The sequence below is a fragment of the Cupressus sempervirens genome, chromosome 11 (assembly GCF_028749045.1).
Source record: "Cupressus sempervirens isolate cs-2001-9-10 chromosome 11, ASM2874904v1, whole genome shotgun sequence".
NCBI lineage: Eukaryota > Viridiplantae > Streptophyta > Pinopsida > Cupressales > Cupressaceae > Cupressus > Cupressus sempervirens.
The window spans coordinates 11,918,818-11,943,074 of NC_143128.1; positions in this window are offsets into that span (position 1 = coordinate 11,918,818).

The window sequence follows — 24,257 nt, forward strand, 5'->3', positions numbered from 1 at the left end:
AAACAAGTATCTCTTTATGTCTTTCTTTGAACATGTATATTTAGAGATCTTTTTTAAGGTGTTTATTACATCTTAGCTACATAATAGAAAGATTGATCTAGCTGCATACATATTCTAGATTATAAATAATAATAAAAATAAAACTCACTCAACCTGTGCTAAGTGACTTACCTCAAGATCCTCCACAAAAACAATGCAGAGTTCACAAGAAATTTTACAAAAACATATCATAGCAGATATTATTAGAAAGAAACTAGCCATAACTAGTTAAATGGATATAGTTGTTGAATTGGGTTGATTACAAACTCCTATAGAACTATCATCAAATTAGGTACAATAAAATGAACAATTAGTTGTTCCTAGCTTGCAGGATCAAATATAGTTTTCCAAGGTGATAAAATTGCATATGCAAGGAATTAAAGAATAACTTCAGTGAAGAGTTGAGTGTAAGGAGATGAAGAAGCAAGTTTTTCTTCTATTTAAATGCCATAATCACAAGGCTCATTCCTTGCAAAAACCTCTACTACAATGATATTACCTCTAAACCATGTAAAGGATGTTGAAGTGGTTCCCAACAGTGAAACAATCTTATAAGCATTTGATACTCAACCCATTTTTTTGTTTTCTGCATTATTTTTGTGCAGGATCTTGAGGTAAGCTGTTACTTAGCATGGGTTAAGTGAGTTTTATTGTTTTATTATTTGGATTCTAGAATATGTATGTATTTGGATCATATATCTAATAAGCACCTTGAAAATGATCTCTTTGAATATATATAAAGAGATATATGTTTAGAAGGAAAAGATTTTTTTTTTACATATATACCTCTTCTCACCCTTTAAGAAAATCGTAGAGCTGGGGCACATAGATTAGAAGTGTACGACACGACAATGAAATTAGAGAGCAAGGGAATGGAAATGAAATGAAGAGATCATGAGGGCACAAAAACCAAATGCACCAATCACAAGGGCTATGACAACATTCAAAACTCTCCACCCTCATTTAGAGCTCTCCACACAACTCTCCAAAATCAAAACAAATGGAAAATGATTGTTGTGTTTTCTTTTCTATTTTTTCTTTATGCTCGCGAGGGCGTTGCAATTACAACTCTAAGGTCGGTATAGTGACAATGTCGAGAAAAATTGTAAAAAAAACATGAAAATGACCACAAATTACATCACCATCACAATTGTCATCTTAATTTGACCCCAAATATTGTAGTGATGGAATCTCAATTCATATGCATATGACATTAGGTGGAGGTAAAAAAAACCCAACAAGTTTGCATTTTTGTTAGAGGTTTGTATAGACCTATTAAATAAGCATAAATGTGCAAGGGTTTTTCAGCTCCTTCTATTGTCCATGCATACAGAATGCAGCTACACATGCATTCTCGATTTAGAGTGGTAAAATCTTATTTTGGATGTGATGAAAAAATGACATGCACGAGAAGATGGGAAAATGATGTCACTTTTGAAGGTCTAGAACCTTTTTTTAAACTTTAAACATTGATTCTTTTTTAAATATTTCATATGTTAATGAGGAATTTAGATGTTGGGGGATGTGGGAAATGAGCTTCCACCTTCACATGGTTGCCCCTGATTAGTAGAGAATATTAAACTATTCTTGAAACCAAGTGAAGTTCAATATTAAACTATGATTGCATGACAATATTAACCTATGATTTCATAATAGGTATTCAACATTTATTGTCATCAATCCTACCACATACCCATGTCAATTGTGACAGATAGTTTTGATGGCTTTCCATGGGGCCCATAACATTTATGTTGCATATTGAAACGATGTCTTTGATAGATTTCCATCACAATTGTTATGGTGAAAATGAACATTTTTCCAGAATGTTAGCTCAATTTACAACACATGTAGTTGTCACAATTGTGACGGTCGACCATGCTATCACAACTTGCAACTATAAAACTCTAATGCCTATCTAAAGGGAGCCAATTCTAACTAATATCAGTTGGGGGATAGGTTATCATTGTAATTGTGATGATTTGCTGTCACAATTGGACCTAAATGTAGTAGTGCAATATTCTAAATCCATCCCCATATCCAAAATGAGCATACACAGGTAAGGGTTTTAGATTGGGTTAATTCATAAATGATTTAATAATGAAATTCAATTTTCATCTCAAACAAGGGTTTCAACTTGGATTAAATTCTAAAAATTGATTCATCCAAACACAAAGAAGACAATGATATTTCAAAGAGGAACTACTATGCAAAACTCACAAGATCTTTCTGATGCTAGCTAATCAAATTCTCAAAGCTTGCAACAAAATTATCTTCCTTTCAAAAACCCTCCTTCTCGAAAATTGGCTCCAACAAACTTGTATGCGAAGAAATGAGATCTAATTTCTTAATAAAGAGCTTTCCCCCTTTAGGGGTTCAGTTTTACAATCATGTGAAACCTTTTTCCTTAATGTTTAATTTTATTTTAATTTCATGTGTAAACTTTTTTATTTTAATTAAAATAAACTTTATTAAATTAATTCATTCTCTCTCTTATTAAATAACAAGATGTCTTTAATAAAATATTTATTAATTTAACTAATAATAATATTTAGATTTTATTATAAAAATGGAACTCCTAAATAAATTATTATTAAATTAAATTAATATAATTATGCTAAAATTAGAACTATAATTAAACCTTAAAATTTAAATATTTTATTTAATTAATTTCTCAATTAATTAAATATTGGTTTTTCTTTATAAATTTTTCATTAAATTAAATCATTTAATAATATTTGATTTGATTTAATTATAATTGAAAAACACAACATACCCACAAAACTAAATAAGAAAACTCAATATAAAGATAATGTACTAAATCAACTCAAGGGTCAAAATCACGAACTCACGTCAGTTGATGAATTCAAAAGGTTAAATAACTCAGATACTTGTCCTACTTCTAGGATAATTGGCTTAGGGTAGGATTTGGACTCAAAAACTATCTCCACTCTTTTACCATTGAGATATTGTGATAAGGCATGCTTATCTAGGCAAGTCTAGGATGTTGATTCCCAATACCTATAATCTACACAAAATTCGAGCATGTACATATACATATACTGTAAACTAAATAGGTATTAGTAAATTTTTTTTTTTTTCTAGATTATTGCTCTTTAATGCCCAATTCAGAACAATATCTAACAACAAACAGTTGGAAAGCTCTTTGTGGATGTATTAGCTTTCCTTTGTATTGGTAGGTACAGCTCCCTGAAATAAATTTGCAATGAATTTTGTTTTCTTCCTAAAATACTTTGGGGTATGTTCTTAACTCAAGAATAGTAGGAGGATAACTGAGCTAGACCTAAATAAAATCCACCTCAAGCATATAAAAACTTCTCAACACTGGAACAGATTCATGTACCCACACATCTTATGAATCCATAAATCTCATATGCATAATTAACTCATGTTGAACTAAGAAAATTCGAATCTAAACTATAACTAATAAATGGGAAATACTAACAGAATCCCTTCATTTAATGAATTATAACAATACTTATCACATCCATCTGTTGTCTCGAAATAGGGGAGGTAAAACTCTATTCTTCCCTTATTCCAATTCAAAATGAAAGAGGAAATGTAAACTCAATAAAATAGTAACTTGAATGGAAAATGATTGACATAAAATACCATTCAATTGTCTCTACAAAAAACAATACTTCACACCAAAAAAATTTCCAACCTTTCATTAATCTTTTGATTCATACATATAGAGTTTTGAGATGACCGTTACAAAGGAAGTTTAATTGGTTCATCTTTTGAGGGTGACAAATGGCAAGGTTCCAGTTTATCATATTAAAAAATTACAAAAGAAAAAAAGAGAGAGGATATAGCATGAATCATTTAAATTTCTTCCCCTTTTCTATTTTTTCTCTATGTGACTTGGCAGCAACCATTATTGGGATCACCTCTTCATGATTGGGCACGTGTATATTGGTGAATCTCAAAAGCAATTTTGTGTGTTCCCTTGCCAACTCTTTTATGGCATTCAACTGATCAGGAAAATCTTTTGCGGTCATATGTATCCATCTAATGAGCGCCTGGAGTTCTATAGTTCTATTCTAGCTATTGGAAGCTACTATAGACAAATTATCTAAAAAAGTGGAGAAATTACTTTTCATCACTTCTATTCTAATGAGGTCCTTTCCTTGACCACTAGTTTGAGAGTCAGTATGTAACCCTCTCATCAACTCAAATCCTCTATCTTGAGTCTTCTTTATTTTTTCCTCTATCTCCTTGAGCCCTTTCTCAGCTTCTTCGATCATTTCTAGTTTTAACTACATACTTTGGAACCATTCAAACAAAGGTTCATTCTCTTTCTTTAGAATCTTGGCTTTGACTACTTCTTTGGCTTTCATCTACATGATCATCATCAAAAGAGAGAGGCATTCATCACACCTGAATCTTTCTCCGACTAGAGTGTTACTATTAGATAGTATGTTATCCTTTTCTACTTCCAATCTGAGGATAACATTTCCAATTTGATCTATGAGAGAAACTCCTTTTGATTTGAGTCTCTCAATCCACTCTCTACCAATCTAGCCATAGTGCCTATCTTCCTAGAGCTGGGAAATGAGAGCTTGCACTTTGGCTACACTAGGAGTTTGAGTCATAGACTTACCAAAAATAGTTTCTAGTGGAGTGACTAGCTGCCTAATAAACTTATTCAACTCTTCTATTTCTACCTTCATCTTGATCTTGGACAAGTTGAAACTCTCTAATTGTCCTTCTATCACTTCATTGCTTGATCTCCACAAGCCAACCTTTGTATCATGCTTGGCTTTCCCGAGGTCGATTGAATGCAAAGTAAAATCATCAAGAGTCATATTCTTAATCCTCCCTATTTTGTTAGGCTTTTCTATCTCCATTGTTAGGTGCCTCATTTCTGGATCTTGTCCAAGTATGGACAAATTCTTTTGCTTCTCAACCTTTGTCAATGCAGTCCCGAAATGAATTGCAAGGGACATAGTGTCTTTTACAGTAACACTCTTATCTTTTCTTTTCCTTTTCCTCTCCAAAGCATCTTCTAGCCAAGAATCAGTTCCTATCACCTTGGAAGCTATTCTAAGTGATTCAATGTTGAATATCTTCCTTTTTACTAGATTCATGGCTACAGTGGTTGAAGAGAAATGATTCTTTGAGTCCTTGGAGATGATTTTAGAAGAAGCCTAGCCCTTCTCTATCTTTGAAGTCTTTCTCATCTCTTCATTTGATTTAGTTGACTCACTAGTGCTACTTTTTCCATCCCCTAAGTCTACTATCTATATGGGAGAGCCACCTTGTCTCAATAGGGAAGCACTTGTTGATGGCATGGGGCTATGATGAGGGGATGGGATTGGAGTGGTACATAGAGGAGGAATAGGGGTAGTGTGAGGAGATGGAATAGGAGTAGCATGTGGGGAAGGTACTAGGGAAGGAGCATTTTATTTTGGTTCTTCTTATTTATACTCTTCAGTGGCAGTCTAGGTTCCTATAATTGGAAAGGATCCATCATCACATGTTGGGGCTATAGGAACATTCTTTTCTGGGTGTTGATCACCTCTGCCCACAAGTTGAGCTAGTCCTTAGGTGGAAACTATGGTCACACTCATTGTAACACTCTAAGATGAAGTAGGTGTTGCAGTTGCTAGAGAGGCTTGAGTGGATACACCCTTACTCCAGCTCTTTCTGGATGTCCACTCAACCCACTTCCTAGTTCTTTTGATTATTCTTGCCATCATAATATCGAGACTCTCCTCCACATCCACATATGGCTCAGAACTAGTAGGAATTCCTCTTAATTTAGTAAGATATGTAATGATATACACATTTTGACCATCATCCTCTAATCCCTCTATGTTGAGATCATCACCATATGTCTTTATTTGTTCCACTGTGAGTCTTGAAAATGCTCGATCACGGCTCTCCAACTCATCTCTAGAATCTGCCCAATAATCCTCTAGAGTGGTGACATGTTTGACCACACTCCCAATCTAAAGCACCTCCGTTGCATATCTATGTGGGTCGAACATGGGGCTTATAGTTGTAATTTTCAGTCTGATGCTAAAAACATGCTAAAGGCATTTGAGAGTTCATCTCTACAATCTGCCCAATAATCCTCTAGAGTGGTGACATGTTTGATCACACTCCCAATCTAAAGCATCTCCCTTGCATATCTATTTGGGTCGAACATGGGTCTCATAACTTCATATTCTTCCAATTTTTACTTACTCTTTAATGCCTTGAGCATGTTTTTAGCATCAAACTGAGAATTACAACTGTAAGCCCCAACTCTCATGGGGAACTCATATCCCTTCTTCCTTAGACTAGCACTCAGTATGTTCACTTGGATAGCTTGTCCTATGATCTCTATGAGCATGATCATGTCACTTGGGTATCTAGGGACCTTCAGAGGAAATCCATCGACAACTACAAGATGCAAATATGAGAAGGATGAGAATTGAATGAAGTAGCTACCAAACTGACTGATGACTACCATCACTTCTAGACTAAACCTCCTCTCTAGGCATCCTTGTAGCTCCCTGCAAATCCTTATTATAAAAGAGTCATTAACCTTGACATACTCTACATAACTATTCTATAACTACAAGCATGGATAAAATTCATAACTTTTTACATCATGAAGAAAATCCTCTATTCTTGGAAGGGTCAACCACAATTGTAAAGAAGCCAATATATAAATTAGAAAAGAGGAGATGTAGAAGGTATTGTAGAACTTTGCAGCACTCAAATCTCTAAACAGATGTTCACTCACCTCAATGCCCAATCAACATAAGGTGTGTCTAAATAGATGATTTGCACTAAAAAGAAATATTGTTCTACGAAATTGAGTGCTTCTACCTAACCTTTTAACCAATGTAAAAGAACTAGGATGTCCATGATTTTGGGTTTAAAATCAATGCTGAAAAGAGTCTTAGGAGCCTTACTCTTAGGTCCTCATGGTTTTTGGAACCAAGACCTCATGATGTCCTTCCACCACACCATCTTCTTCAAGGAGAACTTGGACATGGCTCCTCCCATGGTCAATTCAAAAAATTCTTCCCATTCTGGAATCCAAAGGAAATTGACTACAGTTTGCTAGTCAATTGATATTAAAATTGTATGATCTGGCAATATAATTTTTTTAGTATCTGGATTGTAATGGTTAATGCATTCAATGATCGGCTCGAGGGCTTGAATTGCTACTAGAAACCCAATTGCTTCCACTAGTTCACTTCCTCAAAGTTTCTCTCTTATAGGGTGGATTGGCTCCATCTTCAAGCTTCTTTGAAAATCTAGCATGTCAAAGAAGCGGAGTGAAGTATTTGTGACATTTTGTAATGTTGACTTAATCCCATTCAATCCATCAAAACCAACAAATCTTGTTGCCATCTTAATTGAGATAGAGATGAGTTGTAAATCTTAAAATTGAAAATAGTACAAAGAGTAGAGCTTTGTAGCTGTGAGGATTCTGAAATCACTATTAAATTCAACATCATAACAATTCAAATAAGAAAGCGGTAGTTTGAAAATCTATTATGTTCATCTCTATATAGAAACCCCAATCCACCCGTTAATCTTCAAGATCTGCACCACATGAGTGAATTAAAGGATAAATCAGTTAGATCATTAATTGTGAGGGTTTCTAACAAATTTTTGCATGTCATTTCACTGTTCCTATTGGCCCAATGGTTACTTTACTTTATTATAGACTTACTTTCCTAGTGTTTCACCAAGTTGCGAAGAATTAAGAACAAAGTACTCTATGGGAAAAAATCCACCTAGCCAGATTTTACTCAAGATTCCTTCCCAAATGTGATCAAGTAGCTTCCATTATCTTTTTTTAAGAATCCTGTGATTGATCTATGAGCTCAACATGCTTGCAACAGTGATTTTTCAATGGATGTAAAAAATCGTTTCAAGGGGTTGAAAACTCGCCACAGAGAAGGCAACTTCTATTTTTTCGCCCTTGTTCTTATTTTCACTTAGCCTTTTAAGTTAATATGTCTCTAGACTTCAGAAAGTCTCAAAAGAGCTATGAAAATGAAAAAAAGGAGACCACTTACTTTTCTCTCTTACAACTGCCTTTGTCGGAAAATTGACTTCCTAGGTCGAAAACCCATAGTGGAGAAGTTGCTTTAGAATTTTTTTCTAGATGTTATTCTGATCATTATAAAAAAATTTGAGTAACTCCTGAGGTAGAATACTACAATGTAAGAAAAATCCATCCATAAAACAACTCATTTCCTCCTTGTTCTAGCTTGTATTCCTCTTTTTGTTGGCCTTTGCAGAAAATCACCTATGGAGTGCGAAAATCTGCCAAGGAGAAGCTAATGCTAGGTTTTTTACAGACATCATTTTCTTTAAGTGTAAACTATAATGATTTGTGAGAAAGTTCTTTCTTGGAAATGACTTTGTGAAGATCATCATACAAACTAAGAATCTCCATCAAAAAGGATCTTAGACTACCCACAAAACTCATGGCAAGATGGGAAACACACCCAATTATGTAATGCGGAAGAAGGAAGAAGGTGAAAATTTGATGGAGAGACTTTTAACTTGGGCAAAAGAAATCAAATTAGACATACCTAAACCTAATTGAGACACAAGACCATTTTTCACTTTGCATAATGGGTACAAGATGAAAAGTGGGGCAACAATAGGCAATAACGAGAAGTGGTGCATCATGTAGATCTTGCTAGTAGGTGACTATGACTCCCTCCCTCAACCATATTAGAAATGTCAAACACAAAGTAAAACATACAAGTACACCATACACATGCAAGTATGGAGTAAGTAACCATAGAAAGTGCATATAAATCATCCATCTAATTATCATCATGAAATAACTAAAATCACTATATGAACATACATATGTCATCATCAAAATAATCATGAACACATGAAATAATTGAGTATCAAGTAGCTCATCACATATATAAATTGAGTCTGAAATAACATCCAAATCAAATTAGGTAACCAAGTCCCACAATCATAAAACATAACCATAAAATTGGCCTAAAAGAATTCAACAATAAAACATGAAAAGTAAACTAGTGGTAGGTATTACAATTTTAGTATTCATTAGATACACAAAAAAAGTTTCATAAGCATCATAAGAGATGTAGAATTATTGATATGATAGATTTGTGTGATCTACATTTGTGAACATTATGCAGTGAACAATGTTTTTGATTAAGGAAAACATGTTTTACGGGGACCTAAAACCTGAAAATTTTACAACATCAAAGAAAGACAAAAAAGTCCAGAAAAACATGAAACAACAACCAATAGCCAAAAAGAAACAAAAGGCTAGACGCCAGGAGGAAAAATCCAACTGCCAGACCGATAAGGAAAACCAAACCTAATGGTTCTCCTTATCTAGATCCTACAGAGTTTCTGCAACTTCATTATCCTTCTGGTTGTCCGCTCCTTCCTGGTTGATGTTCTAGGCTTCCTCCTAGTCCAAATGATCCACTTGGTCCCTTCCTGCATTCAAATTGGCCTCTTCCTTACCAATGTTCTAGCTAGTCAACTTCCCCATGTTCCCCCTGATGCCAATTCTCATAAGAGTATCCCCTAGGTTGACAATGTTCTCGTTCAAAGTGTGTAGAGTGTCCACAATTTGATTAGTTAGAATCTAGATGATGTTGTCTAACCTCTAGAATTTTTGTTCAACCTGGGAAAATCTATCCTCCTGATCATTTCTGGAGTCCTGGCCATTGCAGTGCTTCTAGCTGTCATCCTGGTTGTTCATCCTTCCAGTGTTCTCCTGGACTCTATGGGGGCTTTGGTTGCTATCTTGGATAATCTTTTCCTTTAGAGCCTCGATTTCCTAAAACAACCATTTGATAGATCGGAAGTTATCTATCAATCCATTCTTCACGTTGTTATCTAATATGCAGTGAACAATGTTATGTGTATTGTATTTGACAAATTAGAATCCTAGATAATAATTCTATAGTTAAATCAATTCAAAAGTACTATATATGTATTTCAAAAGTTATTGTCTCTAATATTAAGAAAACCTTATAAAATTAAATCTATAGGGCTTTGTTCCTTCAAAGAGCTCTTGGATTTTTTTTCCTTTAACATAGAGTGGCTTGAATGAGTTTAGAAACAATAAATTGAGGTGAAAGTGATACATGCATGTAATAAAGCCTTAATAGAAATATTATGTATTTGTTGGGTTTTTATTTGGCATGAAAAGCCTCAACTTCCCTAATAAATTTTTCCAACAATGAAATGAGGAAAATAGATAAGCTTGTAAGGATTTTGTATTAAAGAAAATTAAGAAACATAAAATGATAATGATAGTAATAGTTAAAATTCCTACCTAAGGTGAGATATTTGATAAGGATAGTAATAGTTGAAATTCCTACATGGTTTAAAGTAGATGTCAAACAAACCCATTTTGACACTTGACCAATTGTTCCCCTTGAATAAATTTAACAAGATTTTAATTTTTGAGGTCTTGCTTTGTTAGTAGATATTCTTCCCACTCTAGCTCATCTTGATGGCTCTTTTAATGACCTCATTAACTTTGAAGCTAATGACACCCACCTAGATACATCTTTAGTGCAACTAGATCGACAAGTTTTTATCATGTCCATTAACTCTAGATAGGAGGCAATGCCTCCCTCACCATAAATATAGAAAAATAATGACATCCTTCTTGGAATCCTTACAAGAGTGTAGCTTAATGTGAAAATGACTATAAGAACATCTTCCAAAACAAATTTGGTGACTTTTTAAAAAAATTTATAAATTTGATATTATAATTTATATTGACCTAATATTATATATTTAAAGGAATTCAATTAATCACATATAATATACTTTGATCATTTGAATCTAACCTTACCCATTCTCAATTGTATTAGTGAAGACAATTTATTATTAGCCGATAGGCTATTATAGGTGAGCATTTCATCAAAACCAATTTGGCAATTTAAATAACTAACTATCTTTAAGAGGTGGTTTGCTGTAAGATTGGATTAATGGGTCGTGTATCTCCTTCAGTAAGGGCCCATTTGGCCACAAGCATAGGAATGGAGAATAGGCATGTAATATTGGGAATAGGAATGGCTATTCCAATAATAACTATTTTTTGGAATGGATATCAACTCATTTTAGAGGAAAAATGGGAATACAAAAATTGTATTCCAAATTTTTCTATTCCTATTCAATCAACCAAACAGAAAATAAAAATCGTATTCCAATTTTTCTATTCCTATTCCATCAACCAAATGGGCCCTAAATGCAATATCATGAAAGATCAACTACTCTACACGATTGTAATATTTTGCAATAAAGGCCAAATATATTTTGTTGTTTCACTAGATTTACAAATCTATTTACAAATAATATTTCAAATCAAATTTGATTTACCAAATTTGAAGCGGGATATGTTTTATCAGTTCACCAGATTTACAAATTGAATCTCAAAGGGAACTTTGTATTGGAAAGGCAAAATTGGGCGGAATCATATCACTGAAATTCTACAGACTTTGATTGAGAAGAGAACAGATTTGAGATTGGGATCAGCTTCGGTAGAGTAGGATTTGCTTTCATTTTTTCTCTGCGACACCGATGTGAATGGAAATGTGTTGAGCGATGAAGAAATAAAGGATAACATTATGCTACTTCTAATGGTAGGGCATGACACAAGCGTTGTGACTGTAACATTGTTGTTAAGGTTTTTGGCTCTGAATCTGGACTACTACCAGAAGGTGCTTCAAGGTATACATATGAAATAGTAATTATTTTTTGTCATTTTTCATTTAAACATTTTTGGATGGGATTATTGAATTGGGGAAAAGAGCGCAGAGAAAATGGAGATAGGGCAAGAGAAGGAGGAGGGGGGTGTTCTATAGTGGGAAGATGTTCAAAAGATGAAGTACACTTGGAGAGCTGCACAAGAGATGCTGAGGTTATATCCTCCAGGAAGAGGCACGTGGAGCAAGGCTATTGTTGATTTCTCCTATGGAGGCTTCCCAGTCCCCATGGGATGGAAGGTATGCATCTACCTTCAACTAGTTAAAATTTCTTAGAAATGTATATGTACCGCAAAGGACCTTCTTGGCCCTGTTGATGAATAATCAATTGGAAAACATGGATCTACTATTTCTCATATTATAACTGTAAAAACTGATAATCCAAAAAAATTGCCAAATATGCAAACAACCCCAAGATGTGAAAATATATATACAGAAATACATGAAAATTTGAAAAGTCATAAGTCAATTTATTCACATAAATATACAATTCAATATCCATTTCTCAATGGAAAATCCATACATATCAACAATAGTCAAAAATAACTGGAAACACAATTATTATTACATGTCATCATTTTCTCTAAAAACACTTGATACAACAAATAAGCTGACCACATATCGATACCATATACAAAGAAAAGTATAAATGCTAGAAATGACTCATATGAACATAACATCTTTTGCCAAAACTATGTCAACCTGCACATCAAATAGGAATGTATCTTCATTACATCATATGATATAAAGCATATGTAACATAATCATATAAAATTAACATGCCATCGAACCTTAGTATCCATCTGCATGTAATCTCATCTCCAAGCCATTGAAATAATGTCCATCCGCTATCATGAGATGGAAGAGTGGTTCTGGCACTTTAACTGCCCAACCATGGAGTGGTTAGCTTCCTAAGGTTCTCCAGTTAAGGAGAACTACCAAACCATGGCACGAGAAGGTTAGCAACTCAACACAATTGGATCGAAAGGATCTGGTGCAGCCTATGTGCCTAATCTACTTACACATATGTCTAGTAGAACATACACAAGGATGTGGAAGAGGGAAAACAATGTAATAATAACCAAATGCATTTCAAACACATGCATAAAAGTTTTACCAAGCTTGGCCAAGTATCATGAACCAGTTTAGTGTAAAAGACTGGCAGACAATATTATAAGGAAATACTAACACAAGTTTTCCAACAATTACCCTCCTCTTTGAACCCTCATTCAACACCCATTCCTCAAAAAGTATTCCTTTAATTCACATTTATTCATCATAGAAATAAATATTTTGAATATGTCTTTTATTTAAGAACAGTATACAAGAATTGTTAGAATTTGAAAAGATTAATAACCCAGAAAACTAGTGCAAAGAGTAAGTATATAAACTATGAATGCAAATGATACAAAATCAAAATAACATCATAGAGTTAGTCTCCAAGAGAGTAATGCAAATGCTTTAAGCAAAATAGCATTAAGAGGATGCAAAAAATAAGAGATGCAAATACAAGCCAGGTAGCATGCTTATATAGGCTAGGAAGAGGGAGGAGGTGGCAATACCAACCAATGAGGAGACACCATCTATCAGACTAAAGATAGCAAAGTATCTTCCCAAGATAGCTAATGGATTCTCACATGTAAGAAGGTGACACCTCACAACCATTCCCCTTATAAGACATGCTTTATTAACCTAAGCGAGATTATTAAAAGTGTAGGAAAAACCTAGCAAAATAGGAAAAATAAAAAACTACACTAACACCCCCCCATAAGCGAAGCTTAGGTGGATGTAGAAATGGGTCCCGGCAAGTTAAGCCTGATGAGGTACCCATGTACATAAAATTGGCCCAAAAGAGAGAGAAAAGAGACTCCCCAAAGAAAATTAGGACTCCAAGTGAGAGGAAGAGGCCCCCCCAAAAGATGAAGCATCCTACACCTCTAGCAAAGCTTGCAAATTTTGTCCAGTTGATCCACTTACATCGAACAAGTTTTCTTCCCTTAGGAAAAGGGACAAGATCCCAAGTGTGGTTCCTCATCAAGGAACTATATTCTTCCTGCATAGTTGTATCCCACTCAGAAATACTAGAAGCCTCATGAAAGGACTGTGGATTTGAGGTAGTAGCAATGAAGATATGTAGAGCATCCTGGAATTGTGAACGAGTCCGCTTGGTGTCTGATGGATCCCCAACCCAATCACCTACAAACTGCAAGGTTTGTCTAGCCCAAAGTGGACCAGAAGATGGAGAATCTAGAGGAGAATCATCAACCTGTAAATGATGACTAGGAGAGGAATGAGGTGAGTCCTCTGAATCACTCTCTACATCAAAATTGGAGGTAGAAGACTGCTCAAGTGAATCTGACCCATCAGAAGATCTATCATGTATTCCAAGTGACTCCAATGTCAAAGTAGAAGGCAACCTTGTGACCATGCTCTGCTGGTTAAGCTGATGCAAGTATTGGAAGTTAAGATGGCCAAACCGCTCATGCCATAATCTGCTCACATCATTAAAGTGAGTGAGTGAAACAGTCAAAGGAGGATCAGGAACAAAGTGAGAAAACATATAGAGTCGTGAGTGATGATCTGCTCTCCCAACTGCAACTGTAGAATCATTGTGCAACTCACATATCTCCACTAAATCAGGAGTGAACTCAACCCGCTTGCCTAAACCTGTGTGAGTGATCTGGTATACCGATAGGAGATTAGTTGACATTAAGGGTACACAAGGAACATCATGGAATGTCCCATCCCCCACATCAACAGACCCTCTCCCACACACCTCAACAGGAGTGTTATCACCCATCAATATAGAAGGCATAGTACATGGCTCTAAGGATGCAATTTCTTCCTTAGATGAAGCCATGTGGTGTGAAGTACCTGAATCAAGAACCCAAGTGGATGGCGAGGAAGCAATTGCAAAAAGAGCCTTGCCCTTTCCTTTCCCCTTGCTATTTTCTTTTTCTTTGTTGGACCCTTCAGTAGAACTTCATTTGATAGACTCAGGAACACTGATATTATTCTTCTCAAGAATGTATGTTAAGTGATCAAGTTGTTTCTACAAACATTTATGTTCATCATGACCAGGTCTTTTACAATAGGCACATTTGACCTTTTCTTTCTTAGGCTTATCGCCCTTGGAAGATGGTGTATCACTAGTTGCTTTTGAAGAAACCGGCATTTGATCCTTCTTCTCCTCGCTATTCTTTTGTTTCTTGTCCTTACTATTGTTGTTACTACTTTGTCCTTGTTGTTCTTTTGTGCCTTTGTTGGAAGCCAAGGCATGTGACTTAGAGGACTTAAGAATGCCCATCTGGATTAGCTTGTCCTGTTCTCGAGTGAGATTGATAGAAAAATCATCTAAAGATGGCATGGTGAATTGAGTACCAAGTGCACCCTTAGTAGCATAGAAGGTAGAGACAAACACAGAATATTCTGAACATAGCTTAGAGAGAATACTAAGAATCAGTTGTTCATCTTTCTTTTCAATTCCACATTGTTTTAACTGCAGCCTTAGTGATTTCAATTTGGTGAAGAAATCTTGGATTGTGTTGAAATTTCCTGGAATCAAACTTATTAATTCATTTTCCAACATATGACCCCTCATTGAATCTTGTGTACCAAATAGTGTTTCTATCTTTGTCCATACTTCATTTGGTGTATCCAAAGACTCATTGTGAAATAGAAATTCAGGAGAAACAGACAAACACAATGTTCCAAATGCCTCATCACATTTGTTAAAACACTTAGGCTTATCTTCATCTTTAGTAGGTTCAATGTCAAGTCCCATAGTTATCCTATTTAATCCAGCTTTTCTTAAGTGAATTGTCATACGTGATTTCCACTCAAAATAATTGTATGGAGTTAGGATGGGCATATTTGTTTGATCCATGATGAAGAAATGCAGAGAAGAAATGCTAGAAAGAAGAGAACCCAGCCACGACAATGTCCCCCCCTCTTTACTCAATCAAAGAACCCCCCCCCCCCCCCCAAGAAATATGATTTGGCACTTTATTTTAGTGCATTTACAACTACCACTAGAAAGAGATACTTAGTGGTCTTGATTTTAATGCATTACAAACCCTCATGAAGAGCATATGCTAAAAGTGAAACTTGGGCACAATAATCAAGGAAACAAATAGCACCACTGCAATCTACTCAAAAAATCATGCACTTTCAAAAAAATAATTGCCTCGATACGAGGTCGTATGAGAAAGTTATGATCCTCCGAAGTTTCCAAAATGAGAACTGTGCACAGTCACGGCTGAGAATCTGCAATTTCTAAAGAATTCATGCATGAAAATCCAAAAATAACTCCACTAGTGGATAGAGCACAAAAAAATAGCCAAGTTCATAACAAGAATCATCAAAATCGGAGTCCGTATGAGCAAGAACGAGACATTTGAAAACTGCATTTAAATCTGCGGCTGCCAACGGAGAGGGGTATGGCTGTAGCTTTGCATGCTCGATTTTGAAAAAATATAGCTTGCATGCAAAATCTAAAAGATACCCAGATGGTTTTTCGGGGCTGCGAACAAAACTCAGAAAGCGTTTTTCTTGCTGATGAACAAAAGATGTTGCTGTAGTGTAAATCAGATGCCTTTAACAGTAAAAAATGGCTCCAAAAATTAGAAAATGACCCCAGCAACCAAAATTTGACATGCAAATGCTGGATTAGCTTCTTAAGTCCATCAATGGCATGCTGGAACCTGCAAAACTGATTGAAAACTCCAAATATGCAAGTTGGTTGTAAGATTTGAGATTGAAATCCCAGAGAAAAACTATTTTTGTCAAAACTTTTTTGATTCTCAGGATCATCCAAAGATGCAAGAGAAGAGCATACTTCGTTTTTCAAAAAACTACAATAAAGTTTATTTGCCCCCCCCGAATCTCTCAAATAAGGAAACTAAAATCTACTCTTGCATATAGAAAAGCTCTGATACCATGTTAGAATCTGAAAAGATTAATAACCCAGAAAACTAGTGCAAAGAGTAAATATCTAAACTATAAATGCAAATGATACAAAATCAAAATAACATCATAGAGTTAGTCTCCAAGAGAGTAATGCAAATGCTTGAAGCAAAATAGCATTAAGAGGATGCAAAAAATAAGAGATGCAAATACAAGCCAGGTAGCATGCTTATATAGGCTAGGAAGAGGGAGGAGGTGGCAATACCAACCAATGAGGAGCAACCATCTATCAGACTAAAGATAGCAAAGTATCTTCCCAAGATAGCTAATGGATTCTCACATGTAGGAAGGTGACACCTCACAACCATTCCCCTTATAAGACATGCTTTATTAACCTAAGCGAGATTATTAAAAGTGTAGGAAAAACCTAGCAAAATAGGAAAAATAAAAAACTACACTAACAAGAATTAGTGTGTGCCATAATGGGTTTCAGATCTAAATAAAACATATATTTTATCCTATGTGTAGTTGTTTAATCTAGAATGAACACATTATAACTATAATTTATCTTTTATATTTAATACATATACCAGTAAAACACACGTAATGGTTTTACATTTTTTTAAAATTCCTATCTTCTTCAAAAGCTCTAATAATTTTTATTATAAATAGATCCATTTCCGCTAAAACCTCATAATAAAACATTTTAACTACTACAATTTTTATGGAGAAAATTTAGAAAATCAATTCCAAAAGATTCCAAAATAATAGTAATAAGAAGTATATATATATTTACTACATTAAGGAGAGACTAATCCATAACAAAGATTTCTGTATGATTAAAAAAGAATAAAATCCAATCTAATATGTATACAACTAGTCTATGTTAAAACTTTATCATGAGTTTAAATCCATAATCTACACCTGTTGAACTCGAAGTGAACGTAGAAAAATATTCTCAAGATCAAACCAATAATTTTGGATAATAAGTCACTATTTAAAACTGAGGTTTACAGTCAGGTCAACAGATCTTAAGAAATTATTTATTTTAAATCTCTTTAACATTCAATTAGTGGAAGACTCGGAGAGAATAAAGATATTCATAAATTTTATGTGAGAGGCAAGCATATCTACAATGACCCACAATCTCAGTGCTTCCAAGGCAGACTAACTGACTTCCCTCTAAAACAAAATGAAAATCAGAAATTCTCTAATAAGGAATTTGTGACAAATGGTGGAATGAACAATAGTTGGGAAAAATCCAACTTTCCAATGGGATTTTGGGACAGGATCACTATACAAAAGGTACATATTTTAAATTAAAGAATGATAGGACCACAATTTTCATGTTTCCCTTCAAATCGAATAAGTCAAGACATACATACATACATACATACATACATACATACATACATACATACATACATACATACATACATATATATATATATATATATATAAAGATGGAGTATCAAGAAAAGAGTCTTAAGAGGACAAATATCATATCTCTTTTTCCAAACAAAGGAAATGTAAATTAAGGTACAACTTAACTCCTACGTATTCATCCATATACACAATATTTTTCACTACTTTAACAAGGCAGCAAAAGCTGATATGACTCAGCAATATCTAAGATAAATAGGAGTTTAAAAACTGATATAGCTCAACAATATCTAAGATAAATAGGAGTTTAAAAAATTGATACGGCTCAGCAATATCTAATAATAAATAGGAGTTTCATAGCATGTGTAAGGATTTAGTAAATAAACAGAAAATTCAAAAGGAAAGAACCTGTTTTGATTGTCTTTGATATCTATCCAACATCTCCTTGAAATGTTGGTTCCTTTGTCTTTTTCTACTAAACACCATTGACTCAGCCTCTTTTCTTTATCAATAAAACACAGAAATCTCCCAATTGCTGCCTCCTTCCTTCCTTAGAAACACGTCCTCCTTCTTCTATCATCAAAATTGTCTTGAAAAGAAATCGGCTCTGCTCTAAAAATCATTCCCTTCTCCAATTTGGTTGGCACTTGTATATATGAAAATGTTCCCCCCCCCCCCCCCTTCTCTTCAAGTTTTACTCCTTGTTTTATATTTTTGAAACCTCCTCTTCCAACTGCGGTTCCCCTTTTTCCTTGGCATTCCCCTTCTATTAACGACTTCCCCTCCTTTCATGCAGCAGGTAACAAACAGATGACTCACAATTTTAAAATTTACACTTGTCCTTTTGAATTAAATAAACACACTCTTCTACTAAAAAAAATTTTAAACCACTCAAGATCACTTCCATTTAATATGAGATTTTCATCATGATCATCAATTTTAAAGTTGTTAGCAATCAGTTAATTTTTCTTTATTTGGATCTATGGCTACCAATTGGCTCAAAAACTTTAAATAAACTATAAGTTCTATTAAAGCTTCCACATATAATTTAAATCCACTATTTTCAAAATAAAAATAAAACTATTACTTCCCATTTAATATTTTTTTGACTAACTACTACCATTCCAAATTTATGCTTGTAATTACTTCGAAAAAATAATTTGAAAGTATAATACTTGTTTTATGATCTAAACTATAATATTCCTAAGAAATAATATTTAATCATTCATTTTATTTTATTTTTCATTTACGCCACATTATCATAAACAAAATCTTAAATCCATCTAAATTAATTAAAATTCAAAGCAGATGATTTAAATCGAAATAAAAATAACTATGTGTGTGTGTGTGTGTGTGTGTGTGTGTGTGTGTGTGTGTGTGTGTGTGTGTGTGGCTACACCATACAAATTCTGGACCAACCCTACCAAGGAGCTAAACTCCTCTACCTCAACGACCCTTCTATTTTCAGTACTTGCACACTAACAAACTTGACATCACCCAATGCGTCAGTAATGTCATCATCATAATAAATAAAAAATATCTTAAATACCATTTTTTTAAAAAGCATTCAACATTACCATCAAATAACATATATGATAAAAATTCTAATCAAAGTCTATAAAGTATTTGACTCAAGTCGAGTCATACATAGTCTTTTTCAAAAGGTCAATCACACAATTAAGTCCATATAAAAAGCATGTTGAAATTTGAGTCATGACAGTAACCATTAGACTACCATAATTGGACAAGACATATACTATACACAAAATAATAGATCATTAAAGAACATAGGAATCGAATACAAGAATTCACTATCTCTATTGTATACACACTGAGCCTTCTATATATTTCTGCATATCTATAATGGTGGGCAGATTGATGTATGTATGCCTCCTCTGTAATGGAGTAGAATGGAAAAGATCAACTAGAATACTCAATTTCAAGCAACCAAAGCAACCACCGGGGCAACCACCGGGGGCACCACGGGAAGGATTCTGGGTCAAATCTTGTCACTCTCAACATAAGAAATTTTTCAAATGCATAACCAGCTACTTAACCAACTGAATAAGCTGCCATAAATCAATGGTGGCTACTAAAGCATAAACTGCTAGTTGCTCCTTCCATGTGAGTCCTAAATACCAAAGGCTGAAAAAGTTGCAAACAATCACAAAAAGAGAATGACACTTCTAAATAAAGCAGCTCTGAAGAAGAAAGAAGCAAACTTGATCTCTAGTTTTTGGTGTCGGGTGAAATCAGTAAGACTGGAGATTATGTAGGAGGATGTTCACAAGATGACGATTGAGGTGGAGAACTTTCATTGCTTTGGGGAAGATGATGTTGGATATCTTACAATTAGAGTTGATCTTGGATGCATGGCTTTTGACGAGGGTGAAAAGACCCTGCATAAAAAGCTCCCTTCCCCACCATTGAAAAGAAATTGTCTGAATTGCCCCCTGAGACTTGATATTCTCCACCCATTGTTTATTATGAGAAAATAAAGCCTCATGAATTCTTTAGAAACTTTCATGCGAAGGCAACTACCAGGTGTAAAGGAAAATCCTTTGCCACCACCCTTAGTACATGTGCCCAAATACAGGCTTCAAACAATGTGTGCACATCTAATTTTTTTCAAATATTATAATTATTGCAATAATTGGAAATGTTATCAATGAGGAAACATAGATAGAGAATTTTAAAAGAGATTTTATATTGAAAAGGATTTAATTTAATTTAAAACAAAATTATATTAATATAATTACTTTCTTAATTCTTAAAATGTCCGACAGTTGAATTGTAAACATCGATCTCCATTTATAAATTGATTTGATAGCTTACTAGGTTAAAAAATTGTCAATTTAGAATAAATTTTAATTTGTATATTATAAACTATTTAAAAATAAATTAAAAAATTATCTATAATTTTAATCTTTATCTCAAATGAACTTAAGTAAAAAAAATTTAAAAAATTAATTAAATTAAAAATACAAAGTTTTTATTTTATTTATCATTATTATTTGTCTATTTACAAATCATCTTTAATGAAACTAAATTTATCAATTTAGTTTTGATTTATTTTCTTATAAATCTGCTTTACATTTTTCAAGAGGTAGGGACTCAAGCTCGAATAGAGCTCTTATTAATTTGTGTTTTCTCTAGAGTTTTTCTCCATTCCATTTTTACTTTTAAAGTTGTGTTGGAATGTTTCTTTTAATCTTTATAAAATGTTTGTTACATTTTGTCTAAAGTTCTTTTGTAGTATTTATTTTGAAGGTCATAGTTTTTAAACTAATTTGAAATTAGAATTTAAATAATAAATTGAATATTTTTTTATAACAATCTAATTTTGTAATAATTTAAATATATACTATATTTTAATAATTAGAAATATATAGGTTAAAGGAAAAATAAGCTTGTACAAATTTTACATTTTATTCAAATCAATTTTATAATAAATTTTATATCATTAAAAAATAAGTATTATAAATTTTAATTTTGGTATTATAATACAAAATAGTTAAAAATTCAATTAAAAAGGATTTATCAAATTTGTTTATGACATGGTTAGAATTTAATATTTAGTTAAAATGTTGAATTCACCAAAACAATATAGTAAATCTATTATTGTCCATTTAACTCTACCAAAATTTTAAGAAATGATCTAGCATTAATTATAATTATTATTTTTATATTTGTATATTTTAAAATATTAATTTTAATCAAATAGATTTTTAACAAACATTTTCTTCTCTCCTAACATATTGGCATAAGATTAGTTTTTCTTTTCCTTGTTTCATTTGTTTCAAAATGCTTATTCCGCATTGTCCTTTATTTATTGAAAGTTTTTTAGTTAGTTGTGGAAAAAACATCAAATTCTATGGATGTTATTGCACCCCCTATGTTACCAAATGAGTCACCACCATCGATCAATTGGGGAGGTGGTAGATATTGTGTACGCACCTAGTTGTAAACGTCTAGAACTACCTCTATATGTGGTTGTTTGATTTGAGAATTCCAATGACCCACCTTGGAATCAAGATCACCAAAAGAATTAACCTATATAATACATATATCCCCAGGTAATCTTAGAAAAATATGACTATCCATGTCATTGACACTCACCATACAAAAATCCCAAGGATTCGCACTTCAAAAAACAACAATTGATATTGGTTCAAGAGTTAAATAACTAGAAAACCTTCATAGAGGACAACCAATCTCCTTTGATTGATATTTAAGAATGAAAAAAAATCCATATACAATTATCAAGGAAAAGGAAGATTACTCGTCACTTTTTTATTGGTTACATTTATGCATTTCAATATCATGTTTCCCTAATGAGCAAAGTTGTTGTGGTACAGGTATGGTGAGAAAATGCCCCTTGTGTGATGCAGATTGTGTTTTTTTGAAAAGCATTTGTACTACCAATTCAAACTTCTATTTCTTGAAATCCATTTGTTCTTTCAATTAAAGTATCTTTATTTTTTTTCCTCTTCTACATTTCTTTTAAAGTTTTATGATGAATATTATGAATTGAAGAACAATTAAACTTAACTATTTCAAATTAACAACATTTAATTTATTTATTTGAATGTTAAGTTTTCTTTTATATTAATTAAATGTCTAGCAAAACCAAACATATTTGTGCAATCATCTTATAGACTTGTAAGTTTTTCGACTATCGGCGTACCCCTTACTCCATCGGGTGCAAGTGCTAGTTATTATTATCTATACATCTATCTTTAAATAAAATTATAAATTAATATATCATAATTTATCTATTAACGAACCAATAATAATAATAATTAATATAATATCAAATAGAAATTCTTATCATGCCACATTAACGACCAAATGTCATTTTTTTCTCATTATTTCTTTTGAGTGCATTCACGCTTGCATTGGACTGTAATTTGGGTTTTGGAATGGGAGGGAAGGCGAATGGTTTTTGATTCGAACGGATTGTGGACTGGAATGGAAAGTGAAAAAAAATTTCATAGCTTATATAGCGTTTCATGGATACAATGTTTCATAGTTACGCCGAGAGGCGTTCTATACAATGGCAGCACAAATGCCCAGCATGGGAATATGCCAAGATTCCTTCTCAATAAAAAAAAATTGGGAGCAGTTACAAACTTCCAAATTAAATATTAAAAAAGAATTCCCAAAATAATAGTTGGCTAAAATAATAGGAAGCCAAATGGAGGCCGAAATAATAGGCTAAAAAAAGTAGGGCCCGAAAAAGTAGGACTCGAAAAAATAGGGCTCGAAAAAATTGGGGTGAAATAATTTCAATATGATTTTTTTTTTTGTTAAATATAATTTTGCATGCACATTCATGCTTATTTTTTGCGGGGAGTGGGGGAATTTGAAACAAATTTGTGGAATGTGAAGAGATGTCTGTTGGAGGATACGAGGAGCCTCTCAGAAGTTATAAAACCAAGCCTCCTCATTTCATTTTCATTTTATGTTTTTGCATGAAGGAAGAGGTGGAGGTTATTGGAGGATTAGATTAGAGTTTTTGAATAGGAGTAAATTGAAGTTTTGGAGTAACATTTTTGCAGGTGAGATTTCTATTTTTTATTTACATTTTCATTTAGATTTAGATGTAGATGTAAATTGAAATTCAAAATTAGTTATAATATTCTACTTTGATTTAGATTTCAATTTTAATTAATTTCATTTAGATTTAGAATTCTGTTCATAACTATTTAGGCTTGCATTTAATAGTTTAGTCTTGCATGTTTGATTTAGATTTAGATTTTTATTCAAAATCTATTTGATATATATATTTTATAATACTTTTCATTGTTAATGGTGCTTGATGGGAGTGTTTTAGTGGTGTCTTCTTTTCTATTTCTGAAATATTTTGGTCCAATATGTACTTTCCTAACCAGATCTTTCCATTTTCTTCTGATTCATGCATGGAGCTTCCTGAAGCTATTAGCGCTTTGCTGGGACTGAATGGGAATGGATAAAAGATAAATGACTGACTTTGGATCTGGATATGCATTTGGAATTAGCTCTGCTAGGGCTCCAATTTATAGGTTCCTTCCTGATACCTATGCTTTCGGTGGTTTAATTTGGTTAAATTCGGATTGAGAGGTTCTGGCTCATTCCCACCGGTTTGTAATTTTGTCACAATGTCTAGCATGTGGCATTATGATGGGATTCTTC